The 23,863-nt window shown below is 39.7% G+C and overlaps 1 long non-coding RNA gene across 1 annotated transcript; it reads right to left on the reverse strand.

Annotated features, from left to right (window-relative positions):
• Positions 1 to 14,195: 14,195 nt before the first annotated feature.
• On the reverse strand, positions 14,196 to 23,253 carry LOC122839403. The gene is made up of 2 exons (XR_006372039.1): positions 23,177 to 23,253; positions 14,196 to 14,535 (listed from the first exon to the last, which is right to left on the reverse strand). It is a non-coding gene; the product is annotated as an uncharacterized LOC122839403 (long non-coding RNA).
• Between the last annotated feature and the right edge of the window lie 610 nt (positions 23,254 to 23,863).

Genomic DNA, 23,863 nt, shown 5'->3' on the forward strand with positions numbered 1-23,863 from the left:
CTAACAGCTACTGATTGCTAATAGCTACTGATTGCTAACAGCTACTGCTTGCTAATAGCTACTGATTGCTAACAGCTACTGATCTTAGGGAGGAGTTGGTTCACTAAACCAGCTCCCTGCACGTCCTGTAAAAAGTTGCTTTTACATGACTTTCAACAGCCCGTTAACAAAGGAAATCCTCATTATAAAACTGCTTTTGTATTTATTAATGTTATTCTTGTCTGTTATTAAAATTTGTTTTAATATCTGAAACATTTAGGTGGAATGGAACAAATACGTTCTCAAAGCACTGTAGCTCCAAAAGTCCAATTTATCATTAATTGATGTAAACTGAAAAGAGTCAGATAGTAAGTGCTGACTGAAGACACAACTAAAGAAATAATATTTTTTTTAAGTTACAAAAACAGCAAGTTGTAAGAAGACAAAATAGTCAAATAGCAGCAAAGGCAAAAAAAAAAAAAAACAACAGAAAAACAGAAAAAAATCTGCCAATTAAAAAATAGAAATATTACAATCTTTGTCTTGGATTCTTCAGTGTTGATGAATCAGTGCTACCTGCATTTTCACAGCATCCTGTGTTAACCCGGAACCTGTGAAATTAGAGCATCATCATCCTCTGACAGCCTGTGATCTGCTTGTCATCTCGCATCATTTCCTGACGAGGAATCGTGTCAAATAACAGCTCCAGTGTCACAGAACGCTGACTTCACATGGAGCTGATAGAAACTGCAACCATCAACTCCATTATTTACCACAGCCTCTCCACTGGGGCCAAACTAGTCACAGTCCAAACGCGTCACACAGAGGAACCGTTGATGTCACAGTCCCCCGCTGTCCTTGGATGTCCTCGCCTGTCCTCTTTACCTCACAGGACATCTCGATCTTGTCCTGGGATGATGCTGATCTCGTTTGGTCGTTTCCTCCAGTGTTCATAACGCTGAACAAAACCAAGAAAGCTGAGTTGTTGAGAAGGTCTGAATCACAGAGGCGTCGCCTTGATGAGCTATGTTAGACTACTTTACTCGTCTTAAGAATATTGTGATTGAGAGCAGATTCATATTTCTATCAGTTAAAGTAAATTCCAGTTAATAAAGCAGATACTCACCAGAGTATCATACCACCACCACCATGTTTGATTATTTTATTTTAAAAATACTGTGTAAGTTTTAGTTTTCCAGATGTAAATGGTATGAACACTTTCTAAAAAGTATAACTTGTCTTTTCAGTCCACAGAATATTTTTGCCAAATGTTTTGGGAATTGTCAAGAACTTTTTGGGTCAATTCAGGACTTCATGTTGTTTTGAAACTACAGCAGGTATGGTCTTGGGATTCTTCAGTGCAATTTTTGCCCATGAACCTTGACCTTAACTTAGGCAAGTGTAGCTTGCTGTAGTTGTTATTTTGAGTTTTTTGGTGACCGTCTGGTGATGCATTCTGGGAGCAATTTTCCACTCCTGGGAAGTTTTACCACTGTTCCTTGTTTTCGTCAGCATGGTGGTTCTCTGGAGTCCCAAAGCCATAGAAATGTTAATAACTCTGCTTCTTATTTGTTCTACCAGGCAGGTACTCTTTAAATGTTTTTATTTCATTTTGAAGTTCTGATGGTACAAAAGAAAAATCACCATTATTTTACCTTCAGCCAAACCACATTTGTGTTTTCTCTGTCTATCTGTGTATAATAACACAATTCAGTTTATGCTGACAACATTTAAGTGTGACAGAACAACAAAAGAAGAAATCTGAAATCTTACCTTACAATCCGGTTTTAATACATCCCAGTCGGATTCAGCTAATCATAAAATCTCAATTAATACAAACTGTATTAAAGGGAGACATTTGATTGCATTTGGATGTTGATTTTGCAGAATCTCCTCACGTCGAGCAAATATATGAGGAACAACTAAATTTTAACAAAAGGTCGCCTCCATCGGAACCTGAGACAAAAATGATCAGCCATTTCTCATGACTGACTGGAGGCTGAGAGGACAGGAAGAAAGCACAGATAAACAAATAAGCACTGGGTCAGGAGTACTTTCTATGGGAAGAAATTCAGTAAGACAATACAAATGTAATGGAAGTAAAAGCAGAATGAGGAAAATGTGTCCAGTTTTCAGTCCAAGCCTGCGGCAACCAAAGCCAAACTAATAGAGTCTATCAGGAATAAAAGCTTTGAAGCTTTAGAGTTGAAAGTAAAGATGAATTACAATGAGGGATGACTCAAGACATTTTACACAGAGTTGTAGTTTAGTGAGCTGCAGGAGGATTTAACATTTCGGTGTAACGTGCACGTAAACAGACTGCACAAAATGGGAGCTGCACACAGAAAACTCCCAGTTAGATTCTAAACTTTCTTCTGCTCCATTATATTACAAACAGATCAGAAAGTTTTGTCTGGCTACTGAAACATGCTTCGATAATGGTTCTTTTTATATGTAATTTTCTTTCGACATTAAAATAGTACTAACATTGTCATTGTTTTTATTTTCTTATTTTGACCACGATCGTCTCCGTTCAGTCTGGAAGCCCAGCTTGGATCTCAGCTCTCCCTAAAGAGAAAATGAAACAAGTTTTTCTGAAACAACAGGTCCTCTCAAACCCCTCACACTGCTGCTGAGAGAGTTTTGCCAGCAACCGCAAGATGTGGAAATTCAGTATGACGCACGCATAGGTCATTTTATCTAAGCAGCTTTCACCTGCAGAGGAAAGCAGCAGAATTAGGGGTTAATTATTCACCTCAGGCTCCAACCTTGGAGTACGCCGATCAGCGGCTGTGAACTTCAAGCGGTGAGCAGAACGTTTCCAGGTAGTGTAGGTCATGTCAGAAGCAAAGCGGAGCTGGAAATGTTTTCATTAGTCGTAGTTAAAAAGCATACTTTACAAATCCTGTGTGAAACAGTTTTTTTGTTGCTTATGGTGCTTTGAAAATTGTCACGTTTACAGTGCGTGGCAAAGATATTTCTACCTATTCCTCTTTACAGCCAGAAACGTCAATGTCTATCACATAAACTTCCAAATTAGGAAGACTGACGAAAATCTGAAGAGAGTGGCTTGCATTTGTATTTCACTCCCTTTAATCTGATACTTAAAACACACTGTCAGTCATTTATGTCCCCATGTGTGTTTGCATCCCAGTGATAGATGACGTGGCTACATTCATATGAACTATAATTGAAGTGATTGTGTTTGTGGCTGGATTGAAGCACTTTTGAGTGGTCAATGTGACTAGAAGCATTTATTTATTGAATGTACTTTTTTATCCAGTTAGTAACAGTTTCCACTTGTGTGTAATTTAATTCCCGGTGTAAATTTGTGAATGCCTCAGGAGGTTTGTTTGGGATCAGCACTGAACAAACAGAAATCATTGAAGCTCTTTTCCTGGAAGACCAAAGGCCAGGGAGAAGACTGGGAATAAAACAATATTCCAAGCTTGCAGCATCTCACAGAGGAGTGTTTAAACAATCACCAGGAAATGGAAAGATTACTGCACAACCACAAATATAACAACAAATAGCAGACAGATGTACCAACATATTACCCAGAGAAACAGTCCAAAGAGTAACTATGGAGGTGCTACAGATGTCCACAGCTCCAGTTGATGCCAACTTTTATATAATTTCTCTTTCCTTTCACAAAATTGCACCATTATGTGTTGCTCTGTTACATAAATTGCCAAAAATACACAGAAGATTGTGTTGTGACATGACAAAATGTGAAAAAGACTGCAGATACATTTGTAGTGGATTGTAAGAATATAGTTACTTGTAGGGTGAAGTCTCATTGCACCACAAGAGGAAAAGTCCACATCTCATTCAGCTTCTGAACAATTACCGTCAAGAAAAACAGAGTTTGTCGCCTATAAAACTGAGCATGTTCTAAACACGCTGTAATTTGGTTTCATGCTTCACTTTTGATTTGGTCATAGTTAATCCTCCATGTATAAACTCCTAACTTTATGTGCCAAAAGCTGCTTGCTTTTGTTGTGGTCACAACACTTGTTGTGTGGAGCTTCGGGTTCGAAGCTCCAGCTTGGAGTTCGATTCTCTGGGTTTCTCTTTACTCTTGCTCTCATTTTGTGCTCAGTCATTTCCTGTTTGTTTTGGCAGCACAGTCCCTTATTTACGGTCCTGCTGTTTGCGTTTGTCACCACCAGCATCTGGTTCAGCAGCCACCCAGTTGATTTCCTTTTGTCATAAACTCCCTCAGCTCCTCTTTGTCTTGTTGCTGCATGTGGTCTCGTCAGTACACGAACTGGTTTGTTCTTCAGTAAACTGGCTGCTTTATTCTGCTGTAAGCCTGATTTGTTGCATCCATTTACTTTATGTCAATTTTTTGAAGATTTATCCTCCAGACTGAAGACACATAACTGGGTTTGGTACCGAGAATTACAGAAAAATCACCTGGTGGAGACAGACCAGTCCACCAGCACGAGGACAAGACACATATATATCTCTTTCATTTTATAGATTTCATGCTACACACACAAGAATAACGTCCTTATGTGTGCGCATATTTACCACCATGTTGCAGAAACCTTACAAAGGTATTTTTGCAGTGCAGAGAGAACAATCATCTTTGTTTTTATCTTCCTGTTTATCTTGAGCTGTCTCAGTAATTGTCCTGCTAAAGGCTTTGGCTTCTGGAGGACAAGCTGACCATTTTTCCTCACTTTCTTCTTCTACTACTCCCCAATTTGCAATACTTGTTGCAATTTGAAATTTTAACTTTATGCTGAATATTCTGTTGGTTTTTTTCTCTCCACTAAACATTCTGCCTGTCCTACTATTAACTTTTTACTTTTAAAGACTTTGAAAATACTCCTACATCAGTTCTTCTGTCTTTTTGTATATTCTGCTCTGTCTCAGTTGACTTTATGGCAGCTGGCCAGCTGTTCTGGGCCAGCTTCTGCTGGAGGTTCCTTCCAGGTATTTCCTGTCCACTGCTGCTACATGCATGATCAGTACAAGTGATTTGTATTTTTTTTGCCAATTGGTGGTATTTAAATAAACTGAATTCAACAGAATTTTCTTATGTAGTAGCAATTTAAAAGTGCTAAACCGCCTCTTCTTAACAGATTTATGATTTCCTGAGAAACATCACATTCAGTTTTTCCATCATTCTGACATGTCAGCGTTTTCCATACTCATACTCTGAGTTTCAGTTTCCCTGTTGGCCAACCTCTACCCTCATTCAGACTGACCTCTGCACCCTCTGGTGTAATAATCGAACCACTTCACAGTTTGGCTTCGTGCAGCAGCGAATGTAAACCTGTCTGGAGAAATCTCATACAGATTTTTTAGTTTTTTTGCCAGATTTCTTTCTCATGACATCTAAAACCACAATATGTGTGTTGAAATCAGACTTGATGCCAAGTTGAGTTTGACTTCATCAAACTCAGTGTAATTGACGTGCAGTCAAAGCGACGTAGACTGAGTCCCGTCAGTTCTGAGCCGACGCTCCGCGGCTCCGGGCTCGAGTCGTCACTGTGCTGCTGATTTCGGTTATGTCACCCAAGCCTGCCGTCTCCACTGTCACCCTGTTAGTGTCAGTAACAACTTTGCTGGTACAGCCCATCACTCCCCCAGGCCGTCATTATCTAACCCACTGGAGTCAGGTCACTGGGTCGCAGCATATGCAGTCATGACCTCTTTCCCAGAAAGTTGCACTTACGTCAGCAGTGAAAAGGGTTCAGCCTCCGATCTAGTATCACTGTTAATCCACTGTGGGAAATCAATAATGCCGAAAACAGGCCGATGTTTAGCGCTGGAGAGTGCGGTCTATCCAGTATCTGCTTGCATATTTTTTCAACAACGCACTTTAGGTTTTAAGTTTCTACCTTTCATTTTGACAAAAGAAAGTTTGAAATGCTGCGAGGAACGTTCAATAAGACCGTCAAATCTCAAATCTGCACACTGTGTGCTGGCGGTTTACTCTTTTCTCATTGTGGACAATAAATCTGCCTTCTGTCACAAAGTGTACTGGTTCTAAAAGTGCCCCAACAGAATCAACCAACAAGACAAAGACAGCTTTTAATAGGTCTTGAGTAACAACTGGATTTTAACGTTGCAGCACACGTCTCATATGATCCCAAGGAGAAAAATGTTCAGTATACCTACTGTTTTTTCTACTAATTTTTTAATTAATCTTGATTTTATTTTTGAGAGCTGCAATTTTTTTTAATGAACAATCTGTTGTGTGATATTAAACTTTAAGGCGAAACCGTTGAACCCTAATTTGTTTCTTTTATTTTTGGGGTTTTTGCCACACAGTTTTCATGTCATCAGACACATTTTAACAAAGACAGAATGAGTAAATACACAACACAGTTTTGCAGCAATATTCTTATATTGAAAAAGAGCATGCTAACTTTTTTCCTCATGTTAATTGGCTAACGATTGATCTATATGATTAGATTATCAACCAATAAATAAAAAAGAAGTCTATGAGATAAAGCACAAAGTTAGAGAGTAATAGAGTTAGAAACTACTAATAGTTAATCTATGCATAGAAAGAAATGTTTTACATATTTGAATTTATTGAACTAAATATTTTTGCATTATGAGAAAAACACATGAAAACATCCTGCAAGTCAGAAAAGTATATATTTTCCTGCATTTACCATATCACAGTAAACATCTTTATTCATCTGTACAATTCAATACAGATCACAATTTGTTAATATTTATTAAACTGAACTGAAATCAAATTGGAACATTATTGAAAAACTGGAGCACAAAAAACCCCTTGTTAGATTAAAAACAAAGAAAAATCTTAGAAAGGGCTGTACTTTCTTTTCACCACCATCTATTACAGGGATGTCAAACTCATTTTTGTTTTGGGCCAAATCCAGATCATGAGTTCTCTTAAAGAGCCGGTTACGATGGAATGTATTGATTAAACCTGTTCACAAACTGTTAAAATACCAATAAATTCTTAAAATTAAATATTGAACATCTTTTTATTCCCTCCAGGATTTTGTGATTCTTTTTGTGATTGTTTTGCAATAAAAATCAAAGTGTTAATGGTATTAATTTGGAAATATTTGCAATATTTATGCTTATTTATGACGGTAAATGTGACTTTTTATTACTTGCTGTATGGATCATGGACCATAATCTAACATCAATGAAAGCTGAGGCAGCTGTTTAGTACAAGTAAGAAAGTCTTTGACAATTTTTGAAAAACATCTGCAATAAACTCCCAATTATTAGCACAAAGAAGTGCGAGGATTTGTTTATTTTGTGTGAATTTCCACAATAATTCTCAAGAAACTGGAGGGACTTATTGATATAATTTGGCAGTAAACAGATAAAAACTGCATTGAGTTGATAATATAATATTTACCCACACTTTGCGTTTAGTCTAGAATCTAGAAGGCCACATAAAAAACTATGGCGGCCCAGATTTGGCCCACAGGCCTTGAGTTTGACACATGTGATCTATTACATTTCATCACATGACCATACTGGATCATTACATCAACCACATGCAGCATATAACATCATATTGTATTAGTGCAATGGCAATGGTTTTATATCTCAATAAATGAAATTATCAAATTGTATCTACTATTCTCATATTAATTTATTCGTAAGTTGAACGACATCCATAAAAATCATAGTACATGCTTTTAAATTATTCTGACTTGCATGTTTAGTTAGTATGAGTATGGCTGTATTTTTATTTTTATTTTTTTCTTTGACATTTTCAGAACAGGTTGTTGTTAAAATCGTGAATTTGTTCTCAATTAACTTACCTGGTTTTTACAAGTGGAGTAAACAAAATAACAAAAATTGTATTGTGTCATACCATGCCATGTAGTATCGTATCGTATCATAACGTATCATATATCATGTCTGCTTAAGTGCAGCTTTAGCTCCTCTTTCTCCATAAACTTTGACCTCTGACATTTAAAAGTAGCCCAGAAGTAGACCTTTGGTTGATCCCTGAAACGCTGGTGCCTCCTTCCCCCTCAGGAGCACAACGGAGAACAATGTGGGTTTTCATTAAACACTGTGAAGCGGGACACAGGGGGGGGGGAAGCACATGTCCTGGTTTTAACTTTCACATTTTGCGTCATCCCTCTGTCAAAACATATAAATCACAGCGATGTCATCTGATGAAACGAAGGAGGATCTGCTTCTGCCGTCTCTCGTCGAGTTTCTTCTTCACACTTCCTTCGCTCTGGTCCCCAGCTGTACCACGTGGAAACAGATAAAGAAATTTAATTTCAGCAGAGGCAGATGTGGCAGGAATGTATGTGGACAAACAGACAGACATGTAGGGGAGAGTGTGAGAAAAGTTGAAGCGAATGGAGGGCAGAGTGGCTGTTTGCTCTGATTTTCTCGTGTGCGTCACTCTCCGGCCCCTCAGGGGGGAACGCAGTTCCTTGAAACTACCCATTGTACTTTAATCAGCTGAACTACAGTTGTGCTGGTTGAACAAATAGTATTTCTTAATCATTTCTGGTGGGAACTGGTAGTGGAAAAGTCACAGAAGAAGCTTGAAGTTTTAGTGTACTTTTAGCAAGATTGGCTTGTAGCTCGCCTAAACTCTCCTGCAGAATAGTCACACATCCCCCACATTACCGACATAAATCCTCCACAGCTGCTGCTGACGCTCAGCAGGACGGCAGAGGGCCTCACAAAAACTGTTGAAGAGAGGCTCAATAATCACGAGGTGAAAGGTTAATTTGAGCACCAAACTCCCCCCAAACACAAATGGAAAGTTAGTCCGATGGCATCTGCTGGACTCATTCCACAGCATTTATCTGTTTGTTGTGAAAGCAATGTTAACTGACCCACTTTGCAGATCACTAATCCTCCAGGCACTGGCGGGATGTCGCCCGGTGCCGCAAGAACTTTAATTATGTCAATTAGTGAAGCGACGTTCTCTGCAGCTGCAGGTGGATTCATCTTGCTCCCATCTCCAAAACCCGTTTTATACCTGTTAATAAACCGATTTGCAGACAGATTTCCGTTTTTGTGTTGTTTCACATCTTTACATGAAGGTTAACTCTTATCAAAGATAATCAAAATGATTACATAATCATTTTTGAACAGTTATTTCATTTATTGAGGGAAAAACAATCCAAATCAACCGGATCATGTTTGGAAAAGTAATTGTTAAATTATAAATTAATCACAATTATTGGATCAGTTTTACGGACTACATTCAAATCTGAAAGAAACGTAGAATCAAGGAATGCTGTAAATAGAGCCTCTCTTGCAACACAAAGTAGGCTAAAAGATATGGAAAAGAGCAACTCATGTCCCATTCAAAGGAAATTCAAGACCACAAGGAACAAAGTCCTTGAAAAGGCTTTTCTAATGATTTAGGTCTCCAGTGAATTACATTTAGAGCCTTTATCCCCAAATGAAGAAATGTGGAAAAGTGGTGAACATTCCCAAGATTGGCCGACCAACCGGAGACTCAGCTCACATTTCTTGAGGTTCCCTGAGACTTTTGGTGCTCCAGGTTGATGGAGCAGCAACCACCTCTGAATGGCTTAAAAAATAGTTTAAGAGAAGCCTAGTCAAAGTTCAGATCTAAATACTGTACAATTGGGATGCTTTTCAACCCTCCAAAGAGGCTGAATTCAAACAGTTCTGCAAACTAAGGTGGGTCAGAACTCCTCAACAATTAAGTAATTGCCACTTATTTTAACATTTTATGGCAGCAATTGCTGCTGAATGTTAATAGGTTAATAGACTCAAGGGACAATTACATTTTCAAAGAGCAATGTTAGTTTAGATTACTTATTTTTATTTAAAGTGGGCATATTATGGAAAAAAAAACAACATTTTTCAAATTTTTGTGCTTCCATTTGGATCTCGCCTGCTTCTAAAAAGGCCTAAGAGTGTTTTTTGATGTCTGGAGAATGAGATTGTTGAGTCACAATCGATGGGCACTGCGATGTCACAGAGCAACCCGAACTGAGCTCCAGCATGTTTGGTCAGCTGGTTTTACCGCTATACAATGGCTGCTGGAAAAGACAAGCATTCTGTTGTTGACTTAATATTCAGAAACCACTTGCTGCATTCTTGTTGATTGTGCAGGAGGCTCTCCTTCTGCTCTTCAAAGATGTATGCTCATATAATTGCGTAGCTATTTGCAGTCATTTCCATGTGTGTGTAAACGTTGAGTCGGGGTCGCGGCCAGCAGCAGATTATTGGGATTTAAGGTGACAAGAGGTCCTGAAACCGCTCATTCTGAAAGGAGCTCAAAATAGGCAGAACTGAGCAGAATGAAACCTCATTACCTAAGAATGACTTTGTGCAAAAAAACCTGTTATAGACATGTTTCAGATACTTGTTCGAGGAAGCGTAGTAGGTCACCTCTAATAAGTGAAGCTGTCGTTTGCAAACTGAGTTTTGCATTCACAGGTTTTTACTGTCTATGCTTGATTATAGAAAATCTGGTGTGTCTGCTAAGAAGGGAAGCTACCTGCAAGACTGCAATCTGCAGATTTGTAAATGACGGGAGGGTGCATTTCATATGACATGATAATAAAGGAAGAGGACAGAAGAAGATTACTAGGGCACAGAGGCACAAGAGCAAAAGATCACTGGCACAAAGAGCCACACAAACACAAGTGCACCGAGCCAGTCATGCCTCAGAGAGGAGCTTGATGCTGATGTGCAGTGAAAGGCAGAGGTGGTGCATGAGATGGAGTGCAGAGCAACTGTGAGTCAGACTGTGTTGCCGTGTCAGCTCGTCCAGACAGACGCTGCTCTCCAGGCTGTGTGTAGGTGTCTCTCAGGGGGACAGGCGGGCTTTTCCATTATGAAACCTGGAGTTGAGGCCAGGAGCCTCCGCCGCCGCAGCCTTTCAATTCTTTATGACACACAAAGGACCGAATTAACAACAGCTTTCTAAGCCGAGCCCGACCTGTCCGGTGATGCAGCGAAGTCCTTCATCTGAGGGGTCACTGTGCTGCCGAATGAAATGGCTTTACATCACAAGGCCATTAGCAGATTAATTGCAGGTTTTGCTATAAATCCTTCATTACATCATTCGAAAATGATGTTTAAAGCTTGTTTTACTCAAATTCATGGTTTTATCACACTGAACTGATAGCTTGGAGGTCTGGAGACTAGAATATGTTTAATGTACAAGGCAAGATATCAGCCTAATCTGGAGATTGTTCCTACATGTGTCTGATGACATTAGTGGACGTGTTTTTGTCCCCCCCGAAAGGCTCTGGTGGATTTTACACTTCAGCCTCATTCTCTATCAGTCACCATCAATGCTCCTGCAAACCACATGCTTATGCAACTGTTATGGTTTCTGTCTTAACTCAGACACACAAAGAGCTGCTAAAAATATTCACTTACTTACAGATTTCTTCTCCTTTTTCTTTATTTTTCCCCAACATTTTTTTAGGTCAGTCTTTTATATCAGACCAAAATTGACCAGTTAAACACAAAACGCAGGAATTGTGCCTCCCTTGAAAACAACAGATGTTACAGGACTTACACCCCCCATAAAAGTTTCATTTTTGTCCCATCAGTCCACAGAATATCTCTTTCTTTAAGAAATAGTAGATGGACCTCTGTGTTCTTTTTTGCAGAGATGTTTTGTTTTTTTAATGCATATTTTTTAAGATAGTCCTAATTAGTTGTCCATTTCTTAGAACCTGAGTATGGAACTGTATTTACTATACCTATATGTAATAACTATATTTTTCTGATGCTGTAAATTTGCTCCTAATGTACATTCACTTATTCATTTTTTTTTTTGATATTATGTTTTACCCTTATGTGAATCTGCAGAACTTTTGAGCTTGTAGCTCATGATTTTGATTCTCATCTATTCTTGGATTTTTGAAGATCAGGGAACAATTTGCTGCTTTTTGAGATCATTTAGCTCCATGTTGTCAGACGGGTTCTTTTTAAGTGTCCTCTTGATGCTACAGGTCAGGTAACCAGGATTTAGTTTCTGAATTTTCACTCAGCTTTCCAAAAGAGGGCTAACTAGTGAATTGACTAGAAGGATGATTACACTATCTCAAACATTTAAGTAGGGCAAAAAAGCAAAACTATGCAAGGAGGCAAGCACTTCTTTATAGCGCTGTGGGGCCTCAGCTCTCACACAAAGTTTATTTCTATCTCATTGGTAGCACCTACACTCATCTGAAATCTGTGCACGCAGATAAATGTTCAGGGATTTGATTTTGTTTGTTTGCGTGCCTTTCTGCCAGATGTTGCTTATTGTTACAGCAACTAGAGAGCTTTTCCATTTTGGGAGCCCCCCTTGCTTCCATCAGTTTTTTTTTTTTCTCTTTGCATCTCTGACGTCAATGCTTCCAGCCCGTCTCAGAGTGAAAGGGTTTTCCCGCTTAATGCCTCCTGAGAGCTGCCCCGCTTTTTCACAGGTCACTTGTGTAGAAATTGCGAATCGGCTTCCTGGCTGATTTGTCAGCTTCCCAGTGTCCTTTGTTAGAGGTCTACTTTTTTTTCCACACAGGTGTTTCTCTAGTGCTTTGTAAACTAATTTGTCATATTTTTTTTTTTTTCCCAGCCCGCCGAAATGGCAGAGTGCACACGAACCGATGGCGTCAGCAGGATGTGCGCTCATTTCCTCTGAACAAAAAGCTTGTTCCTGTCATTTGACTCGAGGCCATACAACAACTTTGGAAACAAATGAGCAGCTTGGAGGTGAGAGATGGCGTCAGAAGCGTAAAAGCCGTCGGGAAGATTTGAAATCTATTTGATAATCAGTCTGAAGGGATCTTTATACGTGACACAGAGGAGCACTGATGAAAGAAATAAAAAGGGAGGAAATGTAAGACAAACAAAAGGACTAAGCTTTCAGTCCTGTCTGTTAATTATCACATCAACTGAGCTGTATGACTGCAAGACGACCTATACCCTCCGTCCCCAACCTACGTCTCTGCCCTCTGTCCAGCTTGTGCAAACACACACGACCTACATGGAAAAGCTTTCACGCACGCTCACACACGCCCACAACAAACACACACACACACACACACACAAACACGCGCGCGCGTGCACGCGGCTTCTGCAATCTTGTATAACCCACAGTTCAGAGAAATGAAAGGCCGACTTGTAAACAGAGAAATGACTGTTGGCTGCATTGTGGAGCCGGTGCAGCTGACGTCAGCGAGGCCTGATGACTTCATGTGTCCGCTGCCGCCCGAGGAGGCGATAGACAGTTCGACGGAGGAAGGTGACACCGAATAAACGAGCTGCGCAAGTCAGAAACAAGGAGCCGGCCGCTGAGAGGGGAGACGCTCTGACGAGGCAACGCTGGTTGAAACTAAATGCTTATTGGCGCGTTATTAAACCGCTGCTACCATGGCATTGGTAGACGAATTAGCACCACATCACAGTGACAGCCGTTTCCCCCCAGCAGACATCAGAACGTAGGATATGGGTGGCGTTCAGCTCTGTTTTTCCTTAATCGTTTTCCCCGTACGCTTCTTTTTGTTTTTTTGGTGTTAATTTTGGGTGTGTGACAGAAAGCGGAATGAGAATTAGCATACATTCTTCTGTTTAGCAACAATTTTGAGATTTCAGTGTCTTTTACTCTTACATGTCCTATACACTCAGGTGCTGAATTTTGCATCCTCCTTGAACCTAAACCAAAAAAAACTGCTGTTTTTAACCTTTTCCTTTCTTCAAATATCCGCTAAAGTGTAACTAAATCCGCTGTAGTGGCATAACTCCGCCCCCAAACCATTTTGGAAGAATTCCACCTAAGTGGGCGGAGCCAAGAGGAAATGAGGGACAATTTGTACAGTATATCAGCAAAAAATATTGTTTGGGTTTCAGTTAGTCTTTAAATAAGCTCAGACTTACTTAAAACTGCCTCCAATAGTTAATTAATTTCCATAAAATAAACAGAATAGAATGGATTTGGGATAGGTCAAAGGCTGGTAACAAAACTGATTTAATTGTGCTCTATTAATGCCAAATGCTTCCTACGGACACAGTGGTCAAAAATGCCCTTTTCCTTTCATTGCTACTACAATTGAATTTCCACTGTAGTACACAATATTAAATTTACAGACATTAAATTGATGTAGGTTCTGTCCGTATAAGGTACTTTATTAAAAGTGTAGCGTTATCTGCATTAGCGTTTTATGCAAAAGCCCGGCTACCGTTGCTAAAAGAGAAGAATTGCTGCATGATCACTTTATTACTGCAGATTCAAACATTTTCAGAGCAATAACTGATGCAATAGGGGTGTTTATTAGTGCAAATATGATCTGTTTGGACCTTCAATTGTGAACTAATAGACTCCTCATAGTGACAGCGGCAGAGGGGAGAAATGTGATCACGCAGCAGAAAGCAGTAGTGCTAACGCTGGTGATTACAAGCTAGCTGTAACAAGAGACAGAAGCCCAGGAGTCTGGCTCAATGACGCAGCTGCTGCAGGACTTCTGCTCCTCGAAGTTTCCACCGAGACACAACTTCTGACACTCCCGTGTCATAATATCACCACGAGGTGCAACGAGGCCCTGTGATTCTCTGTGATCACTGGTTCTCTGCTCTTTGCACATCACGTGCTCTCTGGAGAAAAATGAAACGCTCAGGAATGTATCTGAGTAGCAGAGCATTTTATTTTAAATAAATTGGAATGAAGTTTAATGCAGAAGCAAAGCATTGCTTCTGCATTAAACTTATTTCGACATTTGGATTCAAATGTTACTATTTGCACAGATAACAGCTTCTGGTTCATTAATAGTTTGCCACGGCTGTTGATTTCATCATTTACATTCTAAAAATGATCAAATCCCACATAATGTCAAGATGTACGTAACATATTTTCTAGGGATGCACGATATTGGATTGTTGGTCGATATCCGATATGCCAATATACTAAAACTCATTTGGCCGATAACTGATACCAATACCACTATTTTTTTTCCTATACCTACTTACTGAAACTATACGGCTTTCTCTAATGTGGAATTAAAATTCTGCATTTTCTTTATCAATATAGCCTGCAAGTGCTAAAAAGGAGGCTGACAATGATGCAACACTTTCACCTTGCATTATGTTTAATGTCAAATGTATTAATGACATTTGCTCTCTAAGACAAGGACAACACCCAAACAGGGCACATTTGATGCTGTGCAGACTTTGGCTTCGTTGGTAATCCGTTGCGGTTTTTTGTTATTAGCTGTGTACACTTTAGCGTCAGTAAAAAAGAATTAAAATACCTAGAATGACCTGTAAGGCGAGGAGGAATTAATTCTGAAAAATATTAGAAGCGATAGAGAGCATGTGTGTTACTGAGACACAGACTAACTCAACGTGCAGCTGCTGGTTGAACTCGGCAGGAGAGCGAACTGGAGTTTATTGCCTGTAGTGGAATGCTCACACAGACGGCAAAGTCTAGCGCACAATATTAACACAGCCCAACGTGCGTCATAGCTCTCACAGCTGACACTGTTTCCCTTACCGTGTGTGTGTATGTGTGTGTGAGAGAAAGAGAGAGAGAGAGAGAAAGAGAGAGAATCAGTGTGTGCCTTTGTGTTCTGCGCTCCTCTTTAATCTCTTTACTGTAGTGCCACATCAGTCTGGTACTGATGCATGAGCCAAATCCAAGTCCTGTGTAACGTCAACATTATGACGAGAACAATGACAGAGATGCACGTTAATGTAATGCGCACAGAGAGAGCGGCGTGAAAGGAGTCTGAAATAGAGCTGGCATTGTTACCCAACACTATTCAAGACAAAAGACCTCCAAGAGAAATAATGCTGTGGAAAAGGCTGTAATGATAATAGTTTTAGACTTATTGTTTTGGATAGCCGTACACAGTTAACACTTCATATTAAAGCTGATTACTTGCCAAAGCTTTGGCCAGGACCCCACTGGAGTTAATACAGAAGGTTGGATTCTTCAAATGTCATTCACAAACACAAGCAAATGCCAAAATGCTAATTGGGGCCTGCCCATAGCAATGCATAAGGAGAGCAGTGACTGACTTGCGAAGCAAGTCAGTCACTGCCTCCATGCATTGCATGGCAGGCACCTATTGTTCTACACCCAATAGAATGTTTCTTTAATACGTATTTGGGGCCTGCCCATAGCAATGCATAAGGAGAGCAGTGACTGACTTGCGAAGCAAGTCAGTCACTGCCTCCATGCATTGCATGGCAGGCACCTATTGTTCTACACCCAATAGAATGTCTCTTTATTATTGGGGCCTGCCCATAGCAATGCATAAGGAGAGCAGTGACTGACTTGCGAAGTCAGTCACTACTCCATGCATGGCAGGCACCTATTGTTCTACACCCAATAGAATGTCTCTTTATATCTTTATTTATTTATTTTTCTTCCGCCACCGTTAATGCGGCTCGTACCGCTGCGAGCCCACCCACAAAAGTGGTATCAAAACGTGCGGCTCGTTCCCGGGAGGGGAGCTATTACTTTTGGTGGGATTTGGAGTTACCATGGCGACGTAAAAAGCAAAAAACGACCCCAAAATCACTAACGAGCTCACCAGGTGCATCTCTCGTTGTCAAGGGGATGAGGCAACCAGTAAATCCTGAAAATACCCTATTTTTGAGGATTTTCTGTGTCGTCATAACTTTATGTAGAAACGCCATTCAAACTTCATTTTGTAGATACATCCGTGATCTCTTTTAAAGTGAAGACAGCACGTCAATATCTATTACGGTTTGTCCACAACTTCTTTCTAAGCGACCCAAAGTTTTTGATTTTTGGAAAAATCAGAGTGTGAAGGCCGCTCCGCTAGAGTGAGAGTCAGAGCGACATTTTGACCCCAAATCATTTTTTAACTCGCCCTCACGCTCACAAATATTGCATGATTGGTATCAAACTTGGTCATGACATTGATACGCGTGCCTGCTCCGGTCAAATGTTTTCAAAAATTATCTAGCGCTTACAGTTTTCTCTCCAGGTGCTTCAGAGCAAAGTCATGCGCCAGGGTAGCAGACAGATCTCACTGATTCACTTCCATGTATTTCTGAAAAATTTCAGACCTTGGCACACACTTTTTTTATCTCATTGCTGTTAATACTGTGAGTGAGGTAGAGATATGAATGGCGGGACTATGTGAGACGACAAATAGCCCTCTCATATGCTTCAAGCGGTTTTCGAATATGTATTACGGTTCCCGACGGAAACAGTTTTTGCAATGCTTTTTTAGTCAAACTGGCTGGCTCAAACAGAGAATTGTCTCCCCTGGATGTCTCACTCACAGCTGGCAGAGGATTATTTACCATGGCAACGGAACCCAGAGCAGGGAGAGCTGCTGAGGACTACAACACGCATCACTGTAGTTCGAACTAGTAGTTCAGTTAAAACAGAGGAGGACTGAGCTGGCCTTTAGAAAAACTTGCTGCTATGGGCTGTATATAACTAATTTAACCCTGTCACTGTTACACATGGGATGAGTTTGGCCCTTTGAAATGAAGCTTACTGAAAATTTCAAAATAAAAGCCCTTGAAAATTTTTACATCAGGTCATTGCTTTTTGAGCGTTATATGACTGATTTAATCCAATGACTGTTACACATGGGATGACTTTGACCCTTTCAAATGAAGCTTAACAAAAATTTCAAAATAAAAGCCTTGGGAATTTTTACATCATGTAATTGCTCTTTTTGGCTTTATGTGACTGGTTTATCCAAAGCACTCTTACACATTGGATTAGTGTGGGCATTTAATATGAAGCTTACTGCAAATTTCAAAATAAAAGCCTCAAAATGCCCCTCTGGACAGTGCACACGAGGCGGTGCAGTGATATCATTCTGCATTATCTGTTTATCCGAGGTTAGGGAACTGCCTTGCGCAGCAAGGCAGTTGATTAGCATTAGCCTTTTAGCTTAAATAAGCTATTTTCTATTTTTCAGACTTATTAGCCATGTTTAGTATACTTTATGGAGTAAGTAAATGACAGTAAACATTCTAATGATACCCCACATGCTACTGAAAGTATTTATGCTTACATTAGCATATTTGCTCATTTTAGCTAATACACTTGCTTTATCATACTGAATGTTGCATGTCCAGCTTACTTAACATTCTTGTGATTCTCCACATGCTATTGATTACATTGCAGCTTTCTTTAGCATCGATGCAAATTCTTAGCATCAGAAAGCTGGGTCCAAACCGACGGACACACTTTGGCAGGCCCCAGTTAAATTTCTTCAGGAATTTTCTAGTTCTTAACTTATTCTTCCGTCACCGTGAATGCGGCTCGTACCGCTGCGAGCCCACCCACAAAAGTGGTATCATAACGTGCGGCTCAATCCCGTGAGGTGTGCTATTACTTTTGGTGGGATTTGGAGTTACCATGGCGGCGTAAAAAGCAAAAACGACCCCAAAATCACTAACGAGCTCACCAGGTGCAAGTCTCTCTCGTCAAGGGGACGAGGCAACCAGTAAATCCTGAAAATACCCTATTTTTGAGGATTTTCTGTGTAAATCATAACTTTATGTAGAAACGCCATTCAAACTTCATTTTGTAGAATCGTCCGTGATCTCTTTTAAAGTGAAGACAGCGTCAATATGTATTATGGTTTGTCCACAACTTCTTTCTAAGCGACCCAAAGTTTTTGATTTTGGAAAAATCAGAGTGTGAAGGCTGCTCCGCTAGAGTGAGAGTCAGAGTGACATTTTGACCCCAAATCATTTTTAACTCGCCCTCACGCTCACAAATATTGCATGATTGGTATCAAACTTGGTCATGACATTGATACGCGTGCCTGCTCCGGTCAAATGTTTTCAAAAATTATCTAGCGCTTACAGTTTCTCTCCAGGTGCTTCAGAGCAAAGTCATGCGCCAGGGTAGCAGACAGATCTCACTGATTCACTTCCATGTATTTCTGAAAAATTTCAGACCTTGGCACACACTTTTTTTATCTCATCGCTGTTAATACTGTGAGTGAGGTAGAGATATGAATAAGCGGGACTATGTGAGGCGACAAATAGCCCTCTCATATGCTTCAAACGGTTTTCGAATATGTATTACGGTTCCCCGAGCGGAAACAGTTTTTTGCAATGCTTTTTTAGTCAAACTGGCTGGCTCAAACAGAGAATTGTCTCCCCCTGGATGTCTCACTCACAGCTGGCAGAGAGGATTATTTACCATGGCAACGGAACCCAGAGGAGGGAGAGCTTCTGAGGACTACAAATACGCATCACTGTAGTTCTAACTACTAGTTCAGTTAAAACAGAGGAGGACTGAGCTGGCCTTTAGAAAAACTTGCTGCTATGGGCTGTATATAACTAATTTAACCCTGTCACTGTTACACATGGCATGAGTCTAGCCCTTTGAAATGAAGCTTACTGAAAATTTCAAAATAAAAGCCCTTGAAAATTTTTACATCAGGTCATTGCTTTTTTGAGCATCAAATGACTGATTTAATCCAATGACTGTTACACATGGGATGACTTTGACCCTTTCAAATGAAGCTAAACAAAAATTTCAAAATAAAAGCTTTGGCAATTTTTACATCATGTAATTGCTCTTTTTGGCTTTATGTGACTGGTTTATCCAAAGCACTCTTACACATTGGATTAGTGTGGGCATTTAATATGAAGCTTACTGAAAATTTCAAAATAAAAGCCCTTGAAAATTTTTACATCGGGTCATTGCTTTTTTGAGCGTTATATGACTGATTTAATCCAATGATTGTTACACATGGGATGACTTTGACCCTTTCAAATGAAGCTAAACAAAAATTTCAAAATAAAAGCTTTGGCAATTCTTACATCATGTAATTGCTCTTTTTGGCTTTATGTGACTGGTTTATCCAAAGCACTCTTACACATTGGATTAGTGTGGGCATTTAATATGAAGCTTACTGCAAATTTCAAAATAAAAGCCTCAACATGCCCCTCTGGACAGTGCACCGCCGCAGGCGGTGCAATGATATCATTCTGCATTATCTGTTTATCCGAGGTTAGGGAACTGCCTTGTACAGCAAGGCAGTTCATTAGCATTAGCCTTTTAGCTTAAATAAGCTATTTCCTATTTTTCAGACTTATTAGCCATGTTTAGTATACTTAATGGAGTAAGTAAATGACAGTAAACATTCTAATGATACCCCACATGCTACTGAAAGTATTTATGCTTACATTAGCATATTTGTTCATTTTAGCTAATGCACTTACTTTATCATACTGAATGTTGCATGTCCAGCTTACTTAACATTCTTGTGATTCTCCACATGCTATTGATTACATTGCAGCTTTCTTTAGCATTGATGCAAATTCTTAGCATCAGAACGCTGGGTCCAAACCGACGGGCACACTTTGGCAGGCCCCAGTTAAATTTCTTCAGGAATTTTCTAGTATTTATTATTCTTCCGTTACCGTTAATGCGGCTCGTACCGCTGCGAGCCCACCCACAAAAGTGGTATCAAAACGTGCGGCTCGTTCCCGGGAAGGGAGCTATTACTTTTGGTGGGATTTGGAGTTACCATGGCGACGTAAAAAGAAAAAAACGACCCCAAAATCACTAACGAGCTCACCAGGTGCAAGTCTCGTCGTCAAGGGGACGAGGCAACCAGTAAATCCTGAAAATACCCTATTTTGAGGATTTTCTGTAAATCATAACTTATGTAGACCATTCAAACTTCATTTTGTAGAATCGTCCGTGATCTCTTTTAAAGTGAAGACAACGTCAATATGTATTATGGTTTGTCCACAACTTCTTTCTAAGCGACCCAAAGTTTTTGATTTTTGGAAAAATCAGAGTGTGAAGGCCGCTCCGCTAGAGTGAGAGTCAGAGTGAAATTTTGACCCCAAATCATTTTTTAACTCGCCCTCACGCTCACAAATATTGCATGATTGGTATCAAACTTGGTCATGACATTGATACGCGTGCCTGCTCCGGTCAAATGTTTTCAAAAATTATCTAGCGCTTACAGTTTTCTCTCCAGGTGCTTCAGAGCAAAGTCATGCGCCAGGGTAGCAGACAGATCTCACTGATTCACTTCCATGTATTTCTGATAAATTTCAGACCTTGGCACACACTTTTTATCTCATCGCTGTTAATACTGTGAGTGAGGTAGAGATATGAATGGCGGGACTATGTGAGGCGACAAATAGCCCTCTCATATGCTTCAAACGGTTTTCGAATATGTATTACGGTTCCCGAGCAGGGAAACAGTTTTTGCCATGCTTTTTTAGTCAAACTGGCTGGCTCAAACAGAGAATTGTCTCCCCTGGATGTCTCACTCACAGCTGGCAGAGAGGATTATTTACCATGGCAACGGAACCCAGAGCAGGGAGAGCTGCTGAGGACTACAAATACGCATCACTGTAGTTCGAACTACTAGTTCAGTTAAAACAGAGGAGGACTGAGCTGGCCTTTAGAAAAACTTGCTGCTATGGGCTGTATATAACTAATTTAACCCTGTCACTGTTACACATGGGATGAGTCTAGCCCTTTGAAATGAAGCTTACTGAAAATTTCAAAATAAAAGCCCTTGAAAATTTTTACATCAGGTCATTGCTTTTTGAGCGTTATATGACTGATTTAATCCAATGACTGTTACACATGGGATGACTTTGACCCTTTCAAATGAAGCTTAACAAACATTTCAAAATAAAAGCCTTGGGAATTTTTACATCATGTAATTGCTCTTTTTGGCTTTATGTGACTGGTTTATCCAAAGCACTCTTACACATTGGATTAGTGTGGGCATTTAATATGAAGCTTACTGCAAATTTCAAAATAAAAGCCTCAAAATGCCCCTTCTGATAGTGCATCACGAGGCGGTGCAGTGATATCATTCTGCATTATCTGTTTATCCGAGGTTAGGGAACTGCCTTGCGCAGCAAGGCAGTTCATTAGCATTAGCCTTTTAGCTTAAATAAGCTATTTTCTATTTTTCAGACTTATTAGCCATGTTTAGTATACTTAATGGAGTAAGTAAATGACAGTAAACATTATAATGATACCCCACATGCTACTGAAAGTATTTATGCTTATATTAGCATATTTGCTCATTTTAGCTAATGCACTTGCTTTATCATACTGAATGTTGCATGTCCAGCTTACTTAACATTCTTGTGATTCTCCACATGCTATTGATTACATTGCAGCTTTCTTTAGCATTGATGCAAATTGTTAGCATCAGAACGCTGGGTCCAAACCGACGGGCACACTTTGGCAGGCCCCAGTTAAATTTCTTCAGGAATTTTCTAGTTGGAAAATATTATTGACGACATAAATCTTTCATGAGACTAGCACCAACCTCCTGTGCTGTCAGTAATCTATACTGCTTTGTAAAACTATTCCCTGCTCTTGATCTTGTCCACATTTTGTTATGGATGAAGGAATATTAAAATATGTGAATCTGTTCTTTTGAGGGTCGGCGTGGCGTGTTCTGCCTCATTATCTGCTGGCCAACACATTCGCTCAATATAAACAGAAATTAGCAAGCAGTAAGTCATCTTATGACTTGTCCCTGCAGCTAGTTACCTGACATTTGTTTAAACTAGTATATCCAGAACTGTCAGATCCTTAATCATTCTTAGGGTTGAGTCATTTTTTGTATATATATATAAAAGGATCTACAGAAAACTAGATGACAATGTTCCAAAGAAAAAATAAAAATGTGCTATTATTAACATTTTAATGTTGCATTAATCTGGATATACAATGACTTAAAATATTCATCAAGTAGATTTACCTTGCAGTTTGCAGGCATATAGACTTTATATTCTGGATATTTTTAAATGGCCAGGTTTTCTGGGCTGTTCAGCGGGACAAGAAGTTCCTCAGTCCAAAAACATGAATTTAATTGAATTGGCTTCTTCTTTAAAGTCGTACATGCATGTTAGTTATTTTGTGTGACAGAATGAAAACCTGTCCACAGTCCACCCCACCTAGAAATATGTTTTTCTTTGCTAAGATCATTTTTGGCAACTTTATGTTTGGTGAATTCTGAAGATTAAAACAAAATTATTATTGTAATATCATCTCTGATTATTACAAGCTCAGAAAACCAAAATACTTTGCTGCAATGCTGATACTGTTATGGTTTGCTGTTGCCTGAAGGGAACACATGAAATTTTCCCTGATGACCCTGATGATGTGTTGTTCCCTCAACATATTAAACATAGTTTCATTTTTAACATGTTTCTGTTAGCAGTGTAACGGGAATTGCATTCGCACTGAATGTCGTCAGTACATATACCAAACAAATTCAGCTTTGATTTATACCTGAGCTGTGAGAACGACGTTGAGACAGTTCTTCCATTTCTTCTTGCATGAGACAATAGAGACGAATCGTGTTTCTGCTGCTTAGAACAGAAAGGTACCGTCGCCTGGCAACCTCTCAGCCAATAAAATTTAAGTATTGTACTGGGTGCGTTTCTTTCCTTCTAGTGGGTGTGCCTGTGTGGCTACTACTGATTGTAGCAGCCTGCGCCACCCACTGGATGTAGGCAGAAACAACGACCTCAGCTTTCCGCTCTGTGATCGTAAACAGTAGTACACGCAACACTGCCCAGGCAATAAGTGGAAATTCTAACAAAATTACAAATTGAAAGTACAAAAAGAGAACAATATCCACTAGAAGAGAAAAATAAATATAAACACTAAAAGAATCACGTGTGGAGGCGTTGCTCAACTCTTGCCACCTTTTTGCGAGCGTGTTGAGTGGTTGCTAGCATAAGATTGAAACTTATATGTGATTGTCATGGATGTGGAGAAATGTCAAGAATGCTGCTGTTATCAGGCCCACTTTTTTCTAGGATGATTTTGCTCTATATGTTTTAAAAAAAAAACATGCAGCTATTTATAGAAAGGAAGTCTGTCTGACAGAACACGTTCATGATGCAAACAGAATGACGTCTCACTACATAACATGAAAAAGCTCCCACCATTTTTAAATCATTTACAGGATGA

This window comes from Gambusia affinis, linkage group LG11, assembly GCF_019740435.1.
Source record: "Gambusia affinis linkage group LG11, SWU_Gaff_1.0, whole genome shotgun sequence".
NCBI lineage: Eukaryota > Metazoa > Chordata > Actinopteri > Cyprinodontiformes > Poeciliidae > Gambusia > Gambusia affinis.